Here is a 25,306-nt window from a genome sequence, read left to right as displayed (position 1 = left end):
CCAGGGTTGTGAGTTTAATCCTTGAGGGGGCCATTTAGGGATCTGGGGCAAAAATTGGGGATTGGTCCTGCTTTGAGCAGGGGGTTGGACTAGATGACCTCCTGAGGTCCCTTCCAACCCTGATATTCTATGATATGGTATCTGTACTAGGCCTTTAAAACTAATTTGGGACTTAAATTGTACATGCATGGTCAAATTTTCAAATGCCACCTGAAACTGAACCCCAAATTCTCTATATCTACCTTCTTGTATGAAAACAAGGATACGAGAGTGTAACTGGCAAATCCAGGTTCATGTGTGCACAAAAACTTGGATTAAAAGAAAACCAACAACAAAAAATCCCCCTCCCCCTCCGTGGGTGCAATTTTAGAAGCTAGTTTGAGATCCCTTGAAAAATATGGTGTTCTTTGAAAGGCACATGTGGACATTACAACACAGAAAATAGCCAGCTAAACAAAACCAAAACACTAGAACTGCCTATCATCAAAACTTTTATTTTCCAAGATTTCACTTTACGCAAAATTTTGAAGAATTAGTATTTTCACATGGAATACATGCAAATGAATGTGACTGCCTATGTTTCTTATGCAAAGCTATTTTTCCCTCCAAAACAGCCTGATTTTCCACTTAAAAACATATCTGAGCAACAGTTTTCATGGAAAAAAAGACCATTTTTGAGTTTGTAATAAAATAGACAATTTTCAGGTATTTTTGTAATTTATTGATGATAGTTTGAATAGTTTTACCAACCACTAAACCTAGGTGTTTGAATACACTGCTTGACACTACTATAGAAATTTAAAATTTCTAGTCTTACCCCCTTTGCGGATTTTAAAAGAAAAAAAAGTATAAGATTTAAAATTTGAAGTGAAAAATTAGGTGTTTCAAAATGCCTAGACTGTACAAAGCAAGTCCTAAACCAACCACGTCAATTCCAGGGAAAATTCAGTGTATGTGAAAAAGCCATATGGGGATTGTGCTCTAGTAGTTTCCTGTTTGAGAATAGCTACTGATCTCTCCTTCCCCAAAAGCAGTATCTTGCTGCCTTAAACAGCTTTTAAAGGAAAACATCTAAAAAGAAACCCGAGTAGCTCTTCCAAAACCAATAGAAATCTAGCACAAAAAATTACCAATTACCAGGGGAGAAAAGGTATCAAAATATGAAAAAAGAGAGACCATAAAATGAAATACATTCTTCTTGCAAAATGTGAAATTTGGGCTGCAAATAATATTATTAGAACTGTAATACTATTTACTGCTCAAACTATACAAAGCTGTAAGGCTAATCACTTCATTAAGTCCATAGTATTTCAACTACATTCTTCGCACTACAACTGTCCTCAATAGCGTAGCATCAAATTCAGTCCTCAGTCTCTACTGCACAACTTGAGGTTTGGAACAAACTCCAGACCTCTAGTGTGTGGGTGTCAACCACCACCCCTAAGGTAGGAATGTAACTATCTCTGAGGCTTTGGCTTTGTTGCAAAATTTTATTTTGTAAACAGAACATGACCGTGATAAGTTTGGTTAGCCAACACGGTGCTGACCCCATGACGCTAGTCAGTGCAGACAAGAGAGAAGATTTTTCAAAGGCACAAGTGGCAGGTAGGTGCTTCATGGCCACTGACTTTTAACTGGAGTTTTGTGCCCAGCTGTCATTTATGCTATTGAAAATTTTCCCCAAGCATGACTCCTGTTCTGCATCATTTCAGCTACTCATGATGGAATCCTGCTGGCGTCAGGGTTGATGAACAGCTGATACAAATTCTCCACTTCTACACTCAGCACAAAGTCATGGTCAGCTTTGGGTCAGCTAAATCAACTTTCCACACTCAAGTTTTAAAACATGATAAAATGTGGTCATGACATTAAGCCCTCGGAGATGAGACGAGACGAGACATTCAGAACTAGCAGGATGATTTCTATGCTGTGTGTGCAGACTTGACACTCCAGAAACACATTCACCTACCCTCTATGCTAATAACATGATTGCTATAACCCTAACATTTTTTAAAATCTTCACATTGACTATGACTCCTTCCTAATGTTTAGTTTGTGATTAAATTAATGCTTCCACATCTTCTGCCAAGCTACCTTGCAGGCTTTTGTAAACTTTCCCTCTTTTTAAATATACATTCTGTTGTACATAAATCTCTAAAATTACTAGTATTTTAAAAATGCTTAGATACTCAACAAGTGCAATTTGGGACTAGTGTGTTACGAAGACAAGTCACCCCTCTCTGGGGGCTTATCCACATGCTGCGTTAGTCTGCACTAGAGAGGTGTAAATTCTAATGTGCATTGGTGTGTTGTGCACTGACTGGCCCATATGGACCCTGCTGGTGTGCACTAAAGTAAGACTAGTAGTAATGCTACCCTTTACTCCTAACAGACTGCTGTTGTGAGAAAAGTACGTGTGTATAAGGACCTCAGAAGACAGATGCAACAGAAGTGCAAAGTATTGGCAGCAGCAGCACGTTTGGAAATGTGGAAAACTATTATACTTCATCTCACTTTGTATAGTTTGCTAAAACTTACTGTAAATAGCTACCGCCCTCCACTGAGCAAAGGACAGAGCTAGCACAAGATTAAACATACACACCTTCCAATAGAGGAATTTGCAGAATATCTGTTTGGATAAGCTGCCGCACAATACAGACTGCTTTTTACCCCTGCTTTAATTCACCATATAGCTTGTAATTAACAATTTCCAAATGGCTGGGAACAGGGCCAAGAGTCCTTAACATGAAATAAAAGAAAAATACATTCCAATCAATCCTTGACAAGGAAAAGTTCTTCCTCGGTCAAGTTAAAGTTCATATCACTCCCACCTCTCACCCTACAAGATAAACCCAGTATTCAAATATTTCCAGGATGTGTTTACTGTGAAAGCATGAACCTAACCCTGAAGAGAAGCAAGAGTTATTTTCAGTCAGTCCCAGCCCTGTCCTCCTCCCTGTACAAATATTTAAAAAGTGTTCTCCACCTTCCGCCTTACAAGGCTTACTTTCCAGGAACCTAGAAGCCTCCACATTTCTACTATATAAATTGACACACTGTGTTAAATAGCAAAATCCTTCAAGGAGTTAAAAAAACAAAACAAAACCTGATACTTTTTATTGAGGTTTATTTTCTTTTATACAATAGGCAGTGTTTGTTATTTTAAAAAAAAAATATGTATTACATGTATATAAATCTTTACCCATTAATGGAAAAAAGGTGGAGATGGGACAGATGAAAGTGATGGTTTGGTGCCCAAAGTCATAGATTTAAAATACACAGAGGATGAAATCCTGCCCCCAGTGAATTAACGGGAAAACACCCATAGGCTTTAGTGGGGCCAGGATTTCACCCAGCTCTCTGTAATCACCAGCTCAGACCCTAGATAGGCAAGTTCAGTCCCTCATTCTTCCAGGTAATAAAACCGATTTCTTTGCCATTTGCTTTCAAAACAAAATTCTTGTCTGCTCAGGCTGGACATTAAAAATCCCATGGAACTTCCATAAATTGGGGTTTGCCTGGATCCTTTGGCAAAAATTCCCTACCCACTTCTGTATGTTATGCATTGCTCTGCGTCAGTTGCTACTCTCTATCCTAAAGATGCCCTCATTTTAGTGTTACCATATGCACACAGCTTGTAAAGCTCTTTGGGATCTATCAGGATTAAAAGTTCTATATAAATGCAAATTAGAGACAATAATTCAGCCTGTGTTCATCTTTTGGGAAGAGGTCAAAAGGGGGAAGAAGAATTGTGGATGTTAAAATCAATTAAAAAACAGAAGACCTATAATCAAAGAGTTAGGAGTTGGTATAACTCCTTCATTCACATGTTTTTTTTAATCAAAGCTCTCAGCACTGCAGCACACTTTTCAGTCCCTTCCGATCACATTCATATGCCCTAAAGGAAGGCATAAGAAATCTAGGAGGGAGCTGGATATAATTAGAACCCAGCAGGAGGTCCAAAATAGTTTTAGAAGGGACTTCCTCAACATTATTTCTAAGAGTAGGAAATACAAGAGCAACTCCTTTTTGCTGAGAACTGTAAGTTACCAAAGGAACAGGTTACACAGCAAGCACTCCAGCCAACTCTTCTCTTTTTATGATCCTCTTGTGTTGTGGTTGCATTTGATACTTCATAGTAAAACACTGGGATGGACAGAGAATATGAAAATCTGGGAAGCTCCATTGGCAGGTTGCACTGCTGGTATGATCGTATTATTATCTATTTCAATGTGGCCATGTCTGTGGCATCTCCAAATAATTATGCCTACTCTACTACTTATTTCTCTGCCAATAGGAAAGGCTACATGTTTCTTGAGGCAAGTACTGCTCCTGATAAATGAGTCTATTCACATTAGTTTACGGTGGTTTTACATTAATAGGCTTCTATCAGCTTTACATGGTCACGTTTCACCTAGGGTACATTTGGTTATAAACAATACCATGATGCTGCTGTGTGACAAAGCATTCAAGAGTAGGGAAGCTTTGTTTGTGGATAAGTTAAGGAAATAATCTTGGCATACAGGATTTTCCCCTTTACAACGCAACATGCTCTCTGTACACAAACAGCTACTTCATGTTTTTACTAAAAACATGTAGCTACTGATTGGGGGCGGGGGGCTTCAAACCAGATCGGCTTACAGCAATAAGGGTGAAGCTCAAAAGAAGAACAGACTAATCATGGAACTGGTAGTTAAAATATATGAAGGCACAGACACATGCATTTTAAACTACTATCTGTACACCTGCTCTTAATCAGACTGTCCTCTACTATGTTAAACACAATTTTATACCCCAAAAAATTGTATATAAAACTTACCTCCACTCTGTTCAAGAAATTTGCTGGTCTAATCGGAGATACTTATTATTCCTAGCGGGAGTAGTTTTCTAGCTCCACCTGTTTAGCACACAGCCGAGCAGCCTGCGTGTCACCTGTTTGCATTTGTCAGTGACTATTTATAGATAAAAAGGTGTGCCTCATGTCTGTATGTGTAAAGACGGTGCTGGCTGGCAGCAGTGCAGGGGAACAGCTACACACTTACAATGTCCCATTTGTTTTCTAAATGGAAACAGCACTTTAAGAAAAGATCTGTATATATCTCACCCGGGAGCAAATAAAAATGGTAGTGAGACCTCGTGTGTATTATAATAAATCTTAATATTTAATTGCCTGTTAGAAACAACATCACTACACAAAGGATATAGTATACTGATCACAGTCAAGCAACATTTTAAAAGGCATAATGATCTTCATATGTTTTTCGACTTTGCATCCCCTTGTCTTAGAGGAGGCCAATATGGCAGCAATCTCTGCTCTCTAGTGTTAGTTTTAATTTATTATCTGTGTTTCTCCCCTGTATATAGGGCTGAATACACAGAAGAGGTTTGGGTGGGTCTGACAGGAGCATTTATTTCTAAAGAAACTGAGCAAGATCTGGTAATAATGGAAGTGACTCGTTGGCTGAAATCTCGAAAGCACATTTGCTGACTGAAACAACATATGCCAATACCATTTATACCACTCTAAAATTTCAAAAAGAGAAGCTATGTGTAATCTAGAACTTTGAGACTCCTGGAGATTGAAGGAGAGGGCTTGTTTTCTCTCCTTTCCTCTCAACACCAGCTCTCATAGCAAAGCAAAGGCCATACGTCCTCTAAGAAAATATGGCAAGTGAAACTTGCACCTCTCCCCACACCAAGAAAAAAAGAAAATTTTATATGTAAATGTCAGTCATCACCTCCATATCTCTGCTAGCAAGGGCAGCCAACCATAAATGCATTGACTAAATTTCATTAATTTTCACACAGACAGATGTTTAAAGAGACAAGCTAATTAGAATTTGCCAGATAACAGAGAACAGGCCTATGTAATTAAGTTATATGGCAACTATAATTTTAAAAGGTCATGTGACAGCCATCCTGTTCTTTGTTTGCTATTTCACAAGTTAGAGTCAGATACAGGGGCATTTTGGGATGTATAAGTAGGGGCATTGCCAGCAGATCAAGGGACGTGATCGTTCCCCTCTATTCAACATTGGTGAGGCCTCATCTGGAGCAGTGTGTCCAGTTTTGGGCCCCACACTACAAGAAGGATGTGGAAAAATTGGAAAACATCCAGCGGAGGGCAACAAAAATGATTAGGGGACTGGAACACATGACTTATGAGGAGAGGCTGAGGGAACTGGGATTGTTTAGTCTGCGGAAGAGAAGAATGAGGAGGGATGTGATAGCTGCTTTCAACTACCTGAAAGGGGGTTCCAAAGAGGATGGATCTAGACTGTTCTCAGTGGTAGCAGATGACAGAACAAGGAGTAATGGTCTCAAGTTGCAGTGCGGGAGGTTTAGGTTGGATATTAGGAAAAACTTTTTCACTAAGAGGGTGGTGAAACACTGGAATGCGTTACCTAGGGAGGTAGTGGAATCTCCTTCCTTAGAAGTTTTTAAGGTCAGGCTTGACAAAGCCCTGGCTGGGATGATTTAGTTGGGGTGATTTAGTTGGGGATTGGTCCTGCTTTGAGCAGGGGGTTGGACTAGATGACCTCCTGAGGTCCCTTCCAACCCTGATATTCTATGATTCTATGTTTCCAGAAGCGACATAAAATTTTCAAGAAGAGCTTACAACCAAAGAAAGGAGCCATGTCTGACAAACAAGGATGCATCTTTATTAAACCTTGCCACGTACCTTGCCTTCTGTATTCAGCAAGAAATTAATTCTAGTAGCATAGGGGGTAGATTCATTGGGGACTAGGTCAGGGAGGTGGGAGACAGGCTTCTGTGAGGTGTGCATATTCTCTCTCTAATCCAGGTAGCAGAAGGCAAGCCAGAGAAGAAAGAAGTGATTGTGGGAAAGAAAAGGGGGTATATTTCTTGGGAAAGTGTAAGATTGACATTGGCATATCATACCAAGAGGATATGGTAGGAAATAGACTGCAGTATAATCAAAAGGCACTACCATGTAGGTACATGATAGGGATCTATTGCTGACAAGTACTCATTTGAGCAAAGCTACCAAAAATATAGTCTGCCACAAATCTACTGATATTTAAGTCCAGGAAAATGCTGATATCCAAGAAATCCCAATGCGTAGCTCTGCTCTGAAAAGCAACTCCATATGGGCTTCCATTTTTATTGTCTCTTGCTCAATCTATACTGAATTTGCTCAGTTTACTGGCTGAAAGATTTTTTCCCCTCCAGCTACCATCCCTGCAAAGTCATCATTGGGATCTGGGAATCAAGCTGGGTTCTTTCAGGCATCACCATCAATAATGCAGATTCTGAAGACCAAATTAGACCTGCAGGGACACCTGTGCATCTCCACTCTTTTCAGTTTGCCCGCTGACATTTGTGCCCCCACTGCCCATCAATGGGGCTTTAAATAGAATTGCACAGATGTAACTATGAGGGCAGAATTTAGCCTCCAGAGCCTGTATTGCTAGTGATGAGGAGCATGAAGGAACAAACTCCGGCTGACTCAGATTCCAAACTGCCCAAGGTCGGTTAGGAACAATAGCCACTATCATCTTTTTACTTGTAAGCTCTGTAAATTTGATATAGAAATCATGGACCATTAGAGCTAATCCCTCAATAAAAATACTTCCCTCTGACGAATATTTTTAATAAAAAAAACAGTTCTAAGTTTTTTGAAAGGGCATTTTCTGAAGAAAAATGTTGATGGAAAATATTCAACTAAGCTCTAGGCAAAATGAAGATGGAATCCCACATTTCAGAGCCACTTTCAAGAGATATGAATGGTGGCTTCACTTCTTCTGAAGACTGATTCCTGTTTCTTTAAAAGAAAAATTATCCTGCAGTTATCACAGACCCTAGTTTCTAAGGCCCAATGCCCCAGTGTAAAATGTTTGCCCATTGAGTGCCCTGAAAAGCTTGGCTTAAGGGTGAAATCATGTACTGAAGAGCAATGCAGTTACACAGGTTTTTAAACATGGTGGACATGCAAGCTAGTTTGTTTTCAATTCATTGTGTACAACAACTTCGCACTACATGACTACAGTAGTAGTTATAACTGACCTGGTTTGTTGTGATGGAAATGCCCTTATAGAAGGGGGACCCCCAAGAACCCACATTTAACACTCTGATTTTCTCACTATATCAGTTGATCTTCATTCTTTGATGTTACAGTGGACTGCCCACAACCTTTTCTCATAGCCTGGGTAAAAAGTTCAGAGCGGCCTCCCTCCATGCCAGCTTTTTAGCAGTGTGACCCTCTGAATAAAGCCTCATTTGGAACCTTGGTCCTTGCTAAGTAGGTCAACGTTAGATATTTGCCAACTAGCGAACGGGGAATTACACATGACTCCCCATTCAACACTTTAAAAATAAAATGACATGATTTTGCACATATGGCAGCTGTCAGCCAAATGGATCCTAAAACTGCTTAACAATTCTTAAGCCTCCAGTCCTGCAAACACTTAGGCACATACTTAAATTGACACACAAAAATAGTGCCACTCAACTAAATTGATTTAGAAATACTCTATAGGAATCACTTCACCCTCCACAGCCATCTCTCTAAAGTGAAACAGAAAATATTTAATGATACACAGATTAGGACAGGAAATGAAAGACACTAAAGCCAATAGAAATTACACGGGGAATTTAGACAGGTAGAACCTGGAATTTATTTATCCAGGACCCTAGAGTTAGTATTATGGCAAAACTGGCTGGTGATTTTTAATAATCACAAGGGGTTAAGAGTAAAGTCTTATTGTCCAGCTGAAAGACGGCATATCACTTGCAGTGTTTCTTAACACCATAGTGGGGCACTGGTTCAGTACTCATGGAAACCATACAAGCTACTGAATCACTTAACACCTCCAGTACCTGAGGTTTTTCCCTAGAGAACTTCAGTTTCTCATCTAACTATTGATTTACCCCCACCATGACTACTTTATCAAATCCAATGAGTGAACAGCCTTTAACGCTCACCAGGTAAGCAGAGAAATGATGTCACTTGTAGATATTCTTGATGTGAACTATTAAATCTTTCCTTAACCCAAGTAATCTGGGGAAAGAAAGGGTTAGATGAAGTAGACCTAGCAGAACTTCTCCATATTAAACCTTCTGAATTACTTTTTGCTGATGGAGCATTGTGCGGAAAGGACAAGATAGACTTTCCTTAGTGAGAAGTGTTTTTATCTATTAGACAATAGATATAAACAAGAATTAATGCTGGGTTTTTTCATATAGGGTAAAATTTTCAAAAATGTCAAAGTGACTTAGGAGACTTACACCGCAATCGTGTGACTGCACCTCATGTAGACATACCTGCACTAGTCTTAATCTATCTAATAGGGCAAAAGATAGCAGCACAGACCCAGGCAAGGAATGTGAGTATGTACCCAGCATTCTGGGTCAGTTTGCACAGTCTGTGCTGAAGCTTGTGCTGCTCCATACTCCCTGCTATCATTAGTGAGCTAGCTAAACTAAAGCTATCACAGGAATGCTGACATGAGCTGCAAACCAAACCACCGACTGCAATTAGACATACCCTATGTTCCACTTTCAAAAATGACTTTGGCCCTTAAGAGCCTAAGGGCCTGTCTACATAATATCTTAGTCTGCCCCAGTGGGGCATGAATTCCAGTGTGCACTAATATAACGTACACAAACTGGCCTGTGTCGACTCCAAAAAGCTCCCTTGTGAGAGTTAATATAGTCTCATTTCAAAAAGTACTATGTTAACACCCACTAGGGAACTTCTAATCTGCACTGGTATGTTGCACACTAACTGGCCTGCGTGGACCCTGCTGGCATGCACTAGAATTTACTCCCAAGCTAGTGCAGACTATGACACAGTGTAGATAAACCCGAAGTCTTATTGCCTTTCATTTTTGAAAAATGGGACTTAGGCATAAAAGCAAAAGTACTAACATTAGCTTAAAAAGCAGACTACTGCGCATTGTCTGACTGACACCGGAACTGCATACTTACTGTACCCTGTCTTCAACAGTGGCCAGTGCCAGATACTCTAAGGAAGATGTAAAACCCCCATAACAGTTCAACAACACGATTATGAAATTTTCTTCCTGGAACTTGACAGTTAGTGGTTGAGCTATCTCCTGAAGTATGAACCTTGATATCACTTTTCAATTTCTTATTTCAGCTAGAGAAACTGCTAGAGTAACAGTTTTAATGTGTAGCTTTTAAATTCCATTGCATGACCCCCTCTCAACGCAAGACAAGGGAGAAACTAAGCGCACCTCACTGCTTTCCTATATAGCATTTGTTTTATACATTTATATCATACCATCTCTTATGTGTCTCCTCTCTAAACCATAGTTCTAATGTTTTTAACTCTCTCCTCACATGGAAGCCTTCAAATGCCTCTAATCATTGACAATACCCTTCTGTTTATACTCTGTTTCCCCCTGCTTCCTCACCCCCTGAGTAGCTAGAACCAAACATAGTACCTCAGGGTGAAGGCATGTCATGAGTTTATATAACACTAGAATATTCTTAGTGTCACTCTATAGTCCCTTCCTAATAAAATCTAATACCTGGTTTGCTTTTTACAGCCATTATTGCCATGAATTAAGCAGAACTTAATGGTACCTTGGTCTTACCACTAACAAAGTATCAGACAGTTATGAGGTAATTGTTCCGCACTATTTCCAATTCCTTCCAATTTGGATACTCTCAGTATGTGCATCCGCTTATTTGGCATTTGATTGCTGTGTGCACATTTTTAGCTTCCACTCTAAAAAGGGAATAGAAGGAATCAGATTCTTCAAGAAGCAAGGGAAATATTAAACCGTTAGCCCCTGACTAGCTACATGCAGGCTGAAATCGTGCCCATGCAGAGCCCCATTGATTTCAGTGGAGTTCACTGAGGGTGCAAGGGTCTGTCCCCGTTAAGCCAGTTGTAAGGCTTCAATTCGCAAATAGCGATACCACATGTATCCCACGTGAATGTATCCTGTGGCATCTGCATCCACTGTCAGCTTATTTAGCCCAGAATTGCAGAATTTCCCAAAAGAATGGTCAAAATGAAGAGCAGGAACTAGCAGGCATCAAACTAGCTTCACAGAAAAGTTCTTTATTGTGAGAGAAATTAGCTGCCTTACAACTCTATCCTCCTCCCCCAAACTTCCCAGAAAAAAAGGCATGGAAGCAGTCAGTTAGGCAATAGCTTTGCGGATGTGGTATATGACTCCAATCTTACATAAGAGGATAAGAAGGGAAACTAGAAGTCCTTGATATCATTTTGAGAAAGCCAGGGGACACCATCAGAAATGTAGAGGCTGCAGGAAGAGGCCGGGGACAACAGTTAGTTTCATAACTCTTGTTAAAGTAAGACCAAACCAAGGAAAAGTAAGAAGCTGAATTTCATCAGAGCAAGGCTTAGAGAAATTTGTAGGAACAAAAGGGGAGGGCACAAAAGCAGGAGTTAAATGGAAGTAGTTCAAAGTTAATAGTGTCAGGGTTTGTGTGTGTGTCACCTGTGATAGCAGTAAAAAAAACAAAAACCTATTCAGAATATCATGCATCTTCAATACAACACAACACCTCCACCCCCACCCTCTGAAGTCCTCTGATACTATTGTAAAAATGAGATGCATGAACACGTATCAAGGAAACAATAAACCCCGAAGAAACAAGGATTCATGGGTAATGGTGGTAAAAATAGTTAACGCTTCTGTGCAATAGGTAGACTGGACATCTCATGGGACTGGCAGCTTTCACTTCCTAGTTTCCCCTTTGAATCCAGCCCAGCAGATGAGAGCAAGAACTGCAGTTGTGCGCTGCCACTGTCTGAACAAGACATGTGGGGAAGGCCCTTTGCACCCTGCCTGGAAGAAGCACGGTATAACACACAGTTGAGGCCACATATGGGAAAGTGTGTACCCTTCTGCCCCCTTTATTATTGAAGGCCAAGAGTCATGGCGGTGATACAAGCCAAGTTAGTGAAAGCTGCTCCTTTTCCAGCTCTACTAGACTGAACTTTGTGTGGAATTTGGGGTATTGCTCAAAGATTCCGATTCTGTTTTGATGCAACCAGTACTACTATTTCTGTAGAGGCCTTATTAATGGAGAAATCTATAATCAAAATGTAGGACAACTGTCATCCGCTTTATCTTGAAAAAGCAGGAGATACAGCAAGTGGTGCAATCTTAATGAAATTTTGCATGCATGTGCATTAGAGCTGGTTGGAGGTCAACAGTTCTGTCTCATGACAATTTTCAGTGGCCGCATTTGAGAAAAGCTGGTGTAAGGTATCCTATGACATTGATAAATACAAAGTGACACTGTCTCCTAACACCGACTCTCACAATTAGGATAAGGAAAAAATATTATTCCCTAAAACTGCTGCTCTGTCTTTTTCAGCAGAGCTTCTGCCTAGAACTAGTCCCAGCCACAATCCTGCTGGGCTTCCTTTCAAATTTAAAAAACAATTCCGACATCCTCATCTACAGAGCACCAAGTACCTGGACTGTCAGCTTAGGAGCCACCCGGATTTCCCTAATAAAGACACACATGCTTGCCAAAGGAAGAAGATAAACAGAAGCTTGTCCACCCTCACAGCAACATAGTGCTGATAGGGAGTGGAAACCACCACCTCTAAGGAGCTAGGAGAAGACAAGGAAGGGAGAAAAAACAAGCCCCCTCATTTCCTCACCCCACAAAAGCCTATGGGGAAGAGGGTAGATGGAGGACCAGTGCTTTAGATATTTATAGGAATTAAACTTTAGGGAGGAGTTGTATGCTCTTGGAAGTGAAAAAAAAATCAGCAGGCCACTGGAATTATGGTAATAAATGAAAAAGCAGAGTGGAGGGAATATGAAAGCGTGGAAACCCCAAAACTGGGAGGAGGGAAAAACCCCACCATTTCAAGTGTGGTTTGTATAGGCAGAAAGTGACATTGCCGTTCACACAAATCATGAGCAGGTTTGTATGATTGCGTACAGCTGAAGGCAACATAGATCATAACATCTAATCTGATTGGCTGTTTCAGAAGACCATGCTATAAATTAAACATGCCAGGCTTATTTGTTTAATCTCCTTGGAGTGTGCTATCTGTAAACAGCCTTGGGATCATCTGCTTGAGTTTACTTCTGTGGCTACTGGGAACTTCTTTTTAAGAAATCAAGCAAGTTTGTTGGAACATTTAGAAACCCCTACCAAGTACTTTAAAATGGCTAGTCTGTTGAGTAGGAGAGTACTAGACATCTTCTGACCCTTTACTTACACAATATAGCCATGATCATCCATTTTGGACATAATCCAGTCACTAAAGCTGGTTGGGAAATGTTTTTCCCCTACAAAAGTTCTCTCAACTTTCAATATTTCATCTCAGCCAAATCCCAAATAGTTAGATCCGAAATGCCCCTAGGATGCTTCATGGGAGAAGCTGTTCAGGTTTCTCATGCTCTCCATTCTCACTAGGCCAGGCTGACTGCATATCCCTTGATGCGCTGCAGGCTCCTCTCTCGACAGGGGGAGGTGATGCACTATGGCAGTTGTGTGGGCATAGTGCATCATGGGAAATTTGTTTTCAGCTGAAAAACTGAACACATTTTGGTTCTTGGGCATTACATATTTTGTATTTCAAAAATTTAATTTTTCATAGAAAACACTTCACCACACAAAAACTGTTCAGTTAAAAACTCAATTTTTGTCAAACAATTTAGACAGAATTTTGACAAGTTCTAAGAGTTGCACTCTGACCGCTTCTAAAGAGTAACTAAACTTATTCCACAGTTCCTGTTTAAAAAACAAACAAAAAAAATCCTTTCTTCCTTTGGATAGGAAAGCTCTCAGCTGTCTTGTACTCTGATTTTTGGGAGACTGATTTATATGGAATACAGATAATCTGGCTCAAAACAGTCACATAGCCAAGCTCAGCAGGGATACAATGTACATGCTGTATTAGAAGAGATCTGGCAGAGCCAATGACAACAGTGACTATGGCCATTAGTATATCAGGTGTCCAAGGGGCAGATTAGGCATCAGTCTCTTAGATACCTAGCAGGTCACTCCAGCAAGTTCTCCATATAATTTATTTAGTCCACACAGATACCATGAATTATAATACAGAATGTGACTACAACATAAAACTGTCTGATGTATCTGACATAACTGTGACCAGAACAAAGGGCTAACATGCAAAAGAGTTGGGGAGGATGGGGGCATTTTTCAGAATTTGATCAGATTATTTTCCTTACATTTTTGATGGAGTTGCCTATCTTTTCAGCAGCATAAGAATCTGTTCCTTAGTGGTTGGAGGGTGGTTTTTAGGTTGGAATATACAAAAAAAACCCAAAACACTCTTTCTTCTTGTTAGCTGCTGTTATTTGCTAGCATGGAGCTGCTTCTACTTGATATTGAAATGCCCCCCACCAGCTCTCTTATTTTTGGTACAAGAGATGTTTTAATGTAAGGTTTTTCACACTGCATTTTCATATCTGATTTTGCTTTATCCGTTCTAGTTTTGTTTATTCTATGTCAGTTTCATCTGATACACAAACAAATAAAAAAACAAAACCAGCTAATTGGGAGTCCTCCTAAGCCTTTGGGGGTATGAGTTGAGTTGAGCCAGTTTTGTCAGCAGGTAAAAGTATCCTGTGTTTGATAAATCTCAGAGCAAAAGATTATTAACACAACACCCAGTTTATTGACTTAATTGAGCATGCAATCAATGGCCATTGTGACAAATTGGAAAATATCTTTGTATTATTTTTAGGACTACTGCGCATGCCTTCTTAGGTTTGCTTATAATGTGTTACTTGCTATGGAGTTAAATCAAAAGGGGTTGTTAGAGAGACCAGGCAAAAGAGACAAAAACAATCACACAGATGAGTCTTTGAGGGAATAATGGGGAAGCTGATTATGGGGAACACCCCCCCCATTCATGTTAGAGTGGTTTGCTCTTGCCAGTGCTAAGCCTAGGATCAAAGGAGGATATTAAAGCATTACAGGACCCCAGGCCAAGGAAAGGAGTTTGAGTGAGTTGAAAGAGACTGCTCAGGGAGTGAAAGGATGAAAGAAGCATTCAAGGAAGCACTAAAGGAGCACTTAAGAAAGATAAGGCCATTGCCGAGAAACTAAATGAATTCTTTGAACTCCTCTTCATGGCTGAGCATATGAGGGAGATTCCCAAACCTGATTCATTCTTTTTAGGTGACAAATCTGAGAAACTGTCACAGAATGAAGTGTCATTAGAGGAGGTTTTGGAATAAATTGATAAATTAAACAGCAATAAGTCACCAGGACCAAATGGTATTCACGCAAGAGTTGTGAATGAACTCAAATGTGAAATTGCAGAACTACTAATTGTGGTATGTAACCTATCGTATAAATCAGTCTGTGTGCCAAATGACTGGAGGACAGCTAATGGGACGCCAATTTTTTAAAAATGCTCAAGAGGCGATCCCGGCAATTACAAGACAGTAAGCCTAACTTCAGTAGCAGGCAAATTGGTTGAAATTATAGCAAAGAACTGAATTATCAGACACTGAGATGAACACAGTTTGTTGGGGAAGAGTCAATGTTTTTTGTAAAGGGAAATCATGCCTCTACCAATTCTTTGAGGGGGGTCAACAAGCATATGGACAAGTGTGATCCAGTGGATATAGTGATACTTTAGATTTTCAGAAAGCCTTTGACAAGGTCCCTCACCAAACCCTCTTAAGCAAAGTAAGCTGTCATGGGATAAGAGGGAAGGTCCCCTCCTGGAACAGTAACTGGTTAAAATATAGGAAACAAAGGGTAGGAATAAATGGTCAGTTTTCATAATGGAGAGAGGTAAATAGTGGTGTCCTCCAATGGTCTGTACTGGGACCAGTACTGTTCAACATATTTGTAAATTATCTGAAAAAAAAGGGGTAAACAGTGAGGTGGCAAAATTTGCAGATGATACAAAATTACTCAAGACAGTTAAGTCTAAAGTAGACTGTGAAGAGTTACAAAGGGATCTCACAAAACTGGGTGACTGGGCAACAGAATGGCAGATGAAATTCAATGCACATTGGAAAACATAATCCCAACTATACATATAAAATGATAGGGTCTAAGTTAGCTGTTACCACTCAAGAAAGATCTTGAAATCGTGGATAGCTTTCTAAAAACAGCCACTCAATGTGTAGTGGCAGTCAAAAAAGCTAAAAGAATGTTGGGAATCGTTAAGGAAAGGATTGATAAGAAAACAGAAAATATCATATTGCCTCCATATAAAGCCATGGTACACCCACATCTTGAATACTGCAGGTAGATCCGGTCACCCCATCTCAAAAGAGATATACTGTAATTGGAAAAGGTACAGAGATGGGCAACAAAAATTATTAGGGGCATGGAACAGCTTCAATATGAGGAGAGATTAATAAGATTTGGACTTTACAGGTTGCAAAAGAGATGACTAAGGGGGGATATGATAGAGGTCTATAAAATCATGACTGGTGTAGAGAAAGTAAATAAGGAAGTGTTATTTACGCCTTCTCATAACACAAGAATTAGGGGTCACCAAATTAATAGGCAGCAGATTTAAAAACCAAACAAACAGGAAGTATTTCTTCACACAATGCACTGTCAACCTGTGGAACTCTTTGCCAGAGGATGTTGTGAAGGCCAAGATTATCACAGCGTTCAAAAAAGTACTAGAAAAGTTCATAGCCGATAGGTCCATCAATGGTCATTAGCCAGGATGGACAGGGATGCAAAACCATGCTCTGAAGTATCCCTAACCTCTGTTTGCCAGAAGCTGGGAATGGATGACACGGGATGGATCACTTGGTGATTAACTGTTCTGTTCATTCCCTCTGAAGCACCTGGCATTGGGCACTGTTGGAAGACAGGATACTGGGCTAGACTGAAGAACATAAAGAGTGGCCATAGTCTGACACCCAGACCAACTGAGAATCAGAGTGTGCCGCAAACAGGCTGTAACTTGGTCCCCAAAAGAATGAAAGCACAGTACTTCTTCTGAGGGGTTTGAGGGGAATGCCACATATACATAAGACAGTATGCATTTAAGTCTCTGTTTTAAATCCATTTTTCTGAGTGCTAGGAACCTTTTGGCAAATAAGCCATATGTTATTCTGAATATTCTGTTTCTCTGTCCTTGTGAAGTATTACTATCCACAGGTTCCCACTGGACCTTTTAGGTATCATGGTTAGCAACTGGGAGGGAGGTGCGGCATGCAACTCAGAGACACAGTCAAGAGCAGATGGACTGTGGGGCCCACCCCAAAAAGAAGTGAAGGCAGGGGTCTGTCACTTGAAAGGTGTGTACTTAGTGTTTGGAAATTGGTTCACCCATCTTACGCAGGCAGGGACTGTGACAGCCAGTACCTTGGAGATGTATTTTCAGCCACAGCTGGGCAGGTTCTTGCTAGTACTATATATCTGGAACTTAATTAGAATTCCTGATGTTTCCAGGTTTAAGTGTTATTTGTAATTCAGAAGCATTTTTCTGGGAACTTTTAACACATCTGTTATGGAATAGGACATACCATTTCACCCTGGACAAGAGCCAGTCTGTAGGTTGTGGGCAGTAATTTGTTTTGTTCAATGGCTTATCAGCTTGTGACAGAAAAGCAGAGATCCTAACAGATGTCACATCGGGGCATATGCATTCTTGGAGCACAGTCTGTTACTGGAGGAATATGTTTCCACTCCTTTTAAAGGGAGCACAACTAGAACGTCCGCGTGCTTCTGTGCAAGAATTTAAAAATCAGTTTGTATGACTCCAGAGACACACTGTGAATTATCATTGGCTACGCTCTTTATTAAAGGAGCGAACGCTGTCAAAACTTTCAGGTTATCCCCTAGCAAAAAGATTATTTGAATTGCTATTCCAGTATAGTCAGTTTTCCAGAGCCATGAAAAAGATACTGATAGGACATTAATGGAGGCATTGGTTAGGCAGGCTGAACTATTCTGTGTAAGTTGCCCATTCACACCTACCTCTTTTCATTGTTCTTTCCATTTTACCACTCTCTGGGCAGGATCCTACATTCTGATGTGATCTATACTTCAACGAAAGGGACTGATCATACTGGAACAGCAGTTCCTGTACTCCATATTTCAATATTATATTCTCTGTTAAATCTACCTAGCGAGGTAGCCTCAGCAATTTCTCTTATTAGATTATTCCATTATCCAATTTGCAAATTAGGAATTTATCTAGTATTTGTCTTGAATATACTTCCTCCCTGCTGCCCTCTGGTGTCCGTGCTTTGCTGTGGCTGAACAGCTTGCGTCCTCTAACGATCCCCAGAGTCTGTATCGGCGGGGGCTTTTTGCTCCTGGTAGGTTCAACCAGGCCGGATTGGTCTGTGGGGGAGGGGCCAGACAAAACAGACACCCTGGTTGGGGGTTAGGCACAGGGCTAACAACTCTGTCCTGTAAAAAACAAAATATGTTACGGAAATAGTGATAGAAATTAACCATTATTGGGTGTGATGGCCTTCAGGAGTCAATGACCCATAAGACTGCCAGTGGTGAAAATTGAAAGGAAGCCACAGGCACGAAGACTGAAGTGCTCAACACCAAGACAAAAATCAAACTTGGGTTTTGGAACGTACGAAACAGGGAAGCTAGCTCAGGTCACAGCAGAGATGAGACGCAATAGGTTGCACATCCTGGTTGTCAGCGAGAGCAGATGGACGGGATCAGGAAGATTAACAGCCGCCTCAGGAAAAACTTTGCTGTTTTCTGGACAACACCATGATGATGTTGCCACCCTTTTGAAGAAGGTAGTGGAGCATTCCCTGCTTGAATGGAAATCAAGCAGCAGCAGAGTTATGAGAGCCAGACCGAAAGGGAAACAGAATAATATCACCCTGATTCAGTGCTATGCTTCAACAAATGACAGTGATGAAGAAGTAAAGGACAAATTCTACCTTACACTACAGGCGGAGTTAGAGAGAGAGTACCACGCCATGACCTAACTATCATGGGAGACCCGAATGCCAAGGTCGGTAAGGACAACACAACCAATGACAGAACAATAGGAAGACATGGGTGTGGCACCATGAATGAAAACGGAGAAAGGCTTGTTGATTTCTGTAATATGAATGACCTAGTCATTGGCGGAAACCTATCTGAACATCGTGAAATTCGCAAGTTGACATGGTGTTCTCCAAATGGCAGAGAAGAGCCAGATTGACCACATTATGATCAAAGGCAAATGGTGACACTCACTGACAGATGTGAAATTGAGAAGGGGTGCAGATGTTGGCAGTGACCACCACCTTGTGACAGTCTCCAGGAAGCTAAAACTGAGAAGTGTGGGTCCACCAAATAAGGGACATAGATGTTATAATATTGACAAGCTGAAGTCCTTTGAAATACAGAACGCCTTCATTCTGCAGTTAAAAAAAATAGGTTTCAAGCACTTACAGACCTTGATGAAGAGGAGGGGAATGCGGATGAAGAGATCAGCAAGAAGTGGGACAAAGTAACAGCAATTTATAAACAGAGCAGTGAAGCCTCTCTAGGTAGGCTACAGGTGGAAGAGAAGGAAGGAGTGAATTACACCCAGCACATGGAACGCCTTAGAAATCAGATGAGCCCTGAAGAAAAAAGTTTTAGACACAAAATCCCAGAAGCTAAAGGACAAATACCACAAGCAGTATAGCAAGGCACACCAGGATGTCTAACGCCTTGTGAGAGTGGACAAACGGCATTATATTGATAATCTGGCAACACAAGCAGAGGATACAGCTGCTCGTCGTGAACAAGGAGCCATCTACAAAATGACGTGGCTTATCAATGGTAAACGGCACACACCACCAAACACTCTTGTCAGGAACAAACAAGGCCACCTACTAACAACCAAAAAAGAACAAGAAATGTGCTGGACAGAGCATTTCAAAGAATCGCTGAACAGGGAGCCACCTAAAAAGGAAGCAAACATCCAGAAGGCAGAAGATCATCTTGATATCAACACAGACACCCCAACTAAGGAAGACATTATTCAAGCCATTAAATCCTTAAAAAATGGGAAAGCTCCTGGCAAGGATAACTTGAATGCAGAATTGTTCAAGGTAAACCCTAAATTAGCAGCATCGATCCTGGCCCCTCTAATTTATGTAAATCTGGGAAAGGGAAAAAGTGCCAGGTGAGTGGATCAATGGGGCTATAGTGAAGATATCAAAGAAAGGAACTCTCAGTGATTGTAATAACTGGCATGGTATCAGAGTTTTATCTGTACCAAGCAAAGTATTGTGTAAGATCATAGGCCAGAGAATATCAGAGGCAGTTGATAAGCATTCTCAGAAAAGAGCAAGCTGGTTTTCGGAAAGGGCATGGATGCACACACCAGATCTTCATTCTACGAAACATAATAGAACAGTGATTAGAATGGCAACGGCAACTCTACATAAATTTCACAGACTTTGAGAAGGCTTTTGACAGCATTCACGGAATCAGCCTATGGCGCATTCTGCGGGCATATGGACTTTCTTTCCATATAATCAACGTCATCAAAAGCGTCCATTTCAACTTCACGTGCAGTGTTGATCACAATGAGCTCAGTTTTGAAGTCAAAACAGGAGTATGTCAGGGGTGGGTCATGTCTGCAATCCTCTTCAACATTGCCATCAACTGGGTAATGCAGCGTACAACAGAAGACATGCCAAGAGGCATTAAATGGACACTCTTCTTATCCCTTGAATACCTGGACTTTGCAGATGATGATGTTCTCCTATCACATACCCAAACACCATAAACAAGAACAAACAACTCAACTTAATGCATTCAGTCAGCAAATTGGACTGAAAATCAACTGCAATAAGATAGATATCATGACCTTTAATATTGCCGCACCATCACCAGTATGGATAGAGGATTATGTTCTCACCAACGTAGAAACATTCACATAGTTGGGCAGCACTATCAGCCAGGATATCCAGAACAAAATCAGTAAAGCCAGGAACACCTTCAGGAGCTTAACTACAGTCTAGAAATTATCAAAATACAACTCCAAAACCAAACTCAAGATTTATCAGAGCACGTACTTTCAACACTACTTTATAGTGCAGAATGCTGGGGAAATAAGAAAGTAGGATATGTCCTAACTGCTTCATTCCATACAACCTGCCTCAGAAAAGTCCTCCGTATCTTTTGGCCCAGAACAATCTCAAACCAACATCTATTGACACAGTGCAGCCAAGAGGACCATCATTTCCAGGAGGCGTTGGAAATAGATCGGGCATGTGCTTCTGATGGAAACTGATTCCATCACCAGAGTAGCAATAAGATGGACACCTGAAGGCAAGCGAAAACGAGGCCATCCGAAAACAACATGGCAAAGAGTTGTGAAAGCCGAGCTGAAAAACCTAGGGTACAGCTGGGAAACTATTGGAAGACTTGCCAGAAACAGACAGGAGTGGAGAAGCTTCATCACTGCCCTAAACGTCAGAGGTGTAAAAGGCACATGATGGTGATGATATTTCCTCCCTGCCCCGCTCGCCAAGCTTCAGGCTGGAATTATTCAAGGGAGCAGGATGAGAAATGTGGTGCTCAAAAGAAAAATTAAGGAAAAGCAATCTCTAGTATATTGCTTATGGTTTTCCCCACTACCAATTGTCTTTGAGGCTTGGGGTATGTTAGTTCCATAGTTAACACACATCTTCTTAGCTGTAAGCTGACAGAGCTTTGTCTGTCATATGATGGTTACTTTTCATAAAGAGTTCTTTCTTTATTTTGAAGAAACTGCATGGCCATGGAGGCATTACATGACATTTTTCTTTTGCTACTTTCAGACCATTACATGCCAGACGGACTTCCTGCCCCTCCCCAAAGAGGAATTTCCCATTAATATCTTTTATTTAGAACCTATCTACATTGCCTCCAAGAAAGGTGCTCTACTGTCTTATAAACACACAAGTCCTGTGTATTAGTTCAAGGGTCTGGGGGGTGCACATGTGCACCCTACCACTTTCCAGAGCAAGTGTACTAATTACTCAGTGAGTGATCAAACTAATGTAACTAATGTAGATTCACTGCATAAAGATATATTAGAGTATCCCAACGGCAATGTTCAACTCAAGAGAAATTCAGACCAATCACTGCTGTACAATCAAGATCAGCAAAGTCTAACACACATTAATAAGAATCAGAAGATCCCATGCAAACTAACCATCAAAATGAACACAGTGATCTGAACTTAACAGTTACCACAAAAATTATGACTATAAAAAAAGGTATTAAAACCCATGAAATGGAATTTGCGTTCTAAAATAGGATACCTGAGACAGAGCAAGGCAGGCAGAGCTGAGGAACTCTGGACTTGAGAGTCCCCAGGCTGAGGCCTTGCTAAAGGCCAGGGGAGGTACTAGAGCTGCAGGGAAGCAGCTGGGGCTAGAAAGGCAGCAATTCCAACCATTGCCAGTGATGAGTGGCCATTTCAGACTGCAGTTTGCCCCTGAGAGAAGGGGCTAGATGACGACTGGCAGTAGCCACTGAGGCAAGGTGGGTATAGGGGTTCCCCTGGGAGGAGAGACCCAGAGTGTGGGGGCACTGCTGTGGGGCAGTGCCCCAAGGTAAGGGAAACTGGGGTCCAGGAGGGACAAGGGGCCAGAGGTGGTGGAGACAATAGGGCAGGTAACTGAGGGCAAGAAACTGGACAGAGGAGGGTGCTCCTGAGCTGGATGAGCTAATTCCCAGACTGACTAGTAGGAGGCGCCACGCCGGGGAGCCAGCACTCTGCTACATGGTGTTACACCAATTCGACCCAAAGTTTCTTTCTGCAGAATTAGCTTTTTTTTCCCTTAAGACACTTCTGTTTCCTTTTTGACTTGAACTCCTTTCCTTGATTCTTCTAGGATTTCTTCCAAGACTGCTTTTCCACCAAATGCTAAACCAGAGTTTATTTTAGTTTTTTTAATTGGAGGAAACTTGCTTAACTTTTGTTGGTTGTCCATTTTAATGGATTAGAAAACTGGATCACTGAATTGTTTACAGTTTATTTGATTCCCTTCCTAATGACACCATTAATCTCATCCTGAATAATTTTCCTGTGGTTTAGTTATTTATTTTTAGCAGAACTGTGATACAAGTGAGTTAAAGTGCTCTGAGTAACTCAGACAGAGAATGATGAAAACAGAATATATGTAGGAAAATGGGCAAGTTCACCAATACCATCTTGAAGTCGTAACAGAAAGTGGGAAAAAATTAGCTAGAATGATAACCAAATCCCCAAATGAGTTAGTCTGATTAAAGATTTTTTTTAAATAGTTTAAAAAATAACTAGAATGAGTTACTGATTTCCCAACAGGATATTTAACACACACACTTTAAAATTATTCAGAAATATTACTTTTAAAAGGACAATAGGCATCTGAAATCATAACAGCAAGTCTATCTAGCAGAGCAGGAAAAGGATTACAATGAGTCTGACTCTGGGAAATGGCATTTACAGGGAGTTTTGTTCCAGGCTATTTTACCTAATACTGTTTTGAACAAGATAGTTCTTTAGAAGAAAACAGCATACTAATCCCAACAAAGAAAGAAGCTGTTCATGTATCTGCTTAATGAGGTTTGGGGCTCAGCCTTGTAACTGTAATAAACTGATTAAGAAAGGGACTGAAGGAAAGGGAAATAAGCCCAATGCCAGATAGATGGTTCATCCAAGTCAAAACATTTATGATCCTAATTTTTTAGACACTTACATTTACAATAGATACTCTGCTCTGAAGCTTAATCAGACTGAGGTCTTTTCAAAACCAGACAAACAGAAACTGCTGGCTTCAAAGCTAAGAAGGACCAGGCATTTGGGAGCAGCCTTGTGATTTTCCTGCAAAAAAGGAGCATGATAATGGTGCCTTCTGCTCTGTGAATAATTCCTTCTAGTTTATTTATGGTATGGTGAAGATGGCAGTCTTAGAAGAGGTCACTACAGTTAGTTCTTTATCCCAGAGTTGAGCATTATGCGGATAATGGGTTTCTCAGTTCATTGATTTTTATTTGGGGGAGGGAAGCAATTGCCAAACAAATTTGTTTCAGATCAAATGAAAGAGTTCATTTTCATTTTGAGCATTTTCATGTTTATTTTAATAAACTGGAAGGAAATTTCTCACTTAACTCATTTCAAATCAAAAAATTTAAACATTTCATTTCAAAGATGTAGTCAAAACATTTACACTTGAAGAGGGGTATTGTGTATGTGCACGTGCATGTGTTAAAATGCATACAATATTCATGAAAAATGACTGCTTCTTGAAACTGTTCTCTGTTGCTGCATTTTTCACCAAGAAAAATTTCACCCAGCTCCAATGAGCACTGTGATGGTAATGCAAACATGTGCTCACGGGCCATAATGGGGAGTAGTGATCTGGTGATCTGTACAATTTATCAACTCTGTCTTACCAAGCTGCAAACTCCGTTCTGAACATGGAGGCTAAGTATCTTCTCTATGTTCTTTTTCCTTTATGTTGGATTTGAAATGCCAAAGCTACTGACACGAGAGGATTGTTGACTGCAGTGTTCAGCTACTGAAAATTTAATTGTTTATTGCTCTAGACAAAAAAAAGACTGGCTCGGACCATGAAAACTGATTTGTCAGGGAGAAGGTCACCTGACTACAAAGTGTCCTGCATTTGCCTCCTCAGATGTCACCTCACAAAAGGACTCGAAGGTTAGGTGCTGATCTATTTGGGGATTCTTCAGACTTTCACCAGCTCACACTGAGTGGAGCTGCATATAGGAGACTGATGATCCCAGGAAACATGCCAGAGAGGCCAAGGCAGGAAACAATACTGCAGCCTGCTGAGACCCAGGGAAGCTTAAAGCACACAGGGGACTCCATGTTGGGATCCTCTCAACCTGGTCTGCCACCAGCAGGGGCACACAAACCAGATCTGTGATATGTTGGGGAGGTGGAAAACGTGGCCTGAAAAAACATTTCAGGATCCTCTGAGGAGTATCCTTTGGGCTGAGGTACAAAATTCCACATGGGTCCTTCAGCACAGATATATGTTTGCAGTCCTAGAACTGTCTTCTTAAAATCAAGTTGCATTTGTTATACAATTGGCCATCCTTGTCCTTTTGATCACCTGCATGTTAATTATGTGCAAGAGCTGGCACAACTTTGTCGGACGCACAGTTTAAAAATAAACCCACAAAGAAGCAGCTCATGATGTTTCACATATAAACTACATGCCCTTCTACCAGCAGAGATGGTATGAGGGGAGGGCTAGTCTCTTTCTGAATAGACTATTTCACACACAAAGATCCTGTATCAGGATCCCCTAGCACAGACACTTGTGGTCATGGAATCTCATAGATATACATTGATTTACACGGATACAGAAGTTTAGCCCAGTGGATCTTGATGCAGGTTCAGGGC

The 25,306-nt window shown here is 40.7% G+C and overlaps 1 protein-coding gene across 12 annotated transcripts in view; it reads right to left on the bottom strand.

Annotated features, from left to right (window-relative positions):
- The window catches only part of RAB27A (RAB27A, member RAS oncogene family), a 72,262-nt gene that overhangs the window by 17,956 nt on the left and 29,000 nt on the right, over positions 1–25,306 (bottom strand). The window contains exon 1 of one of the 12 annotated variants that reach the window (XM_048867194.2): positions 10,584–10,605. The exons of 9 other annotated variants lie outside the window; for them this stretch is intronic. The gene's annotated coding sequence lies outside the window, so the exon portion shown is untranslated. Of the gene's footprint in view, positions 1–2,602; positions 2,666–4,819; positions 4,842–10,583; positions 10,606–25,306 lie in introns of those variants that run through there. 2 more of the 12 variants (XM_048867195.2, XM_048867193.2) reach the window with 2 other exon arrangements.

Source organism: Caretta caretta, chromosome 10 (assembly GCF_965140235.1).
Source record: "Caretta caretta isolate rCarCar2 chromosome 10, rCarCar1.hap1, whole genome shotgun sequence".
Lineage (NCBI taxonomy): Eukaryota > Metazoa > Chordata > Testudines > Cheloniidae > Caretta > Caretta caretta.
Note: the sequence above shows the minus strand (reverse complement) of the source record. Positions and strands in the feature narration are given on the sequence as shown.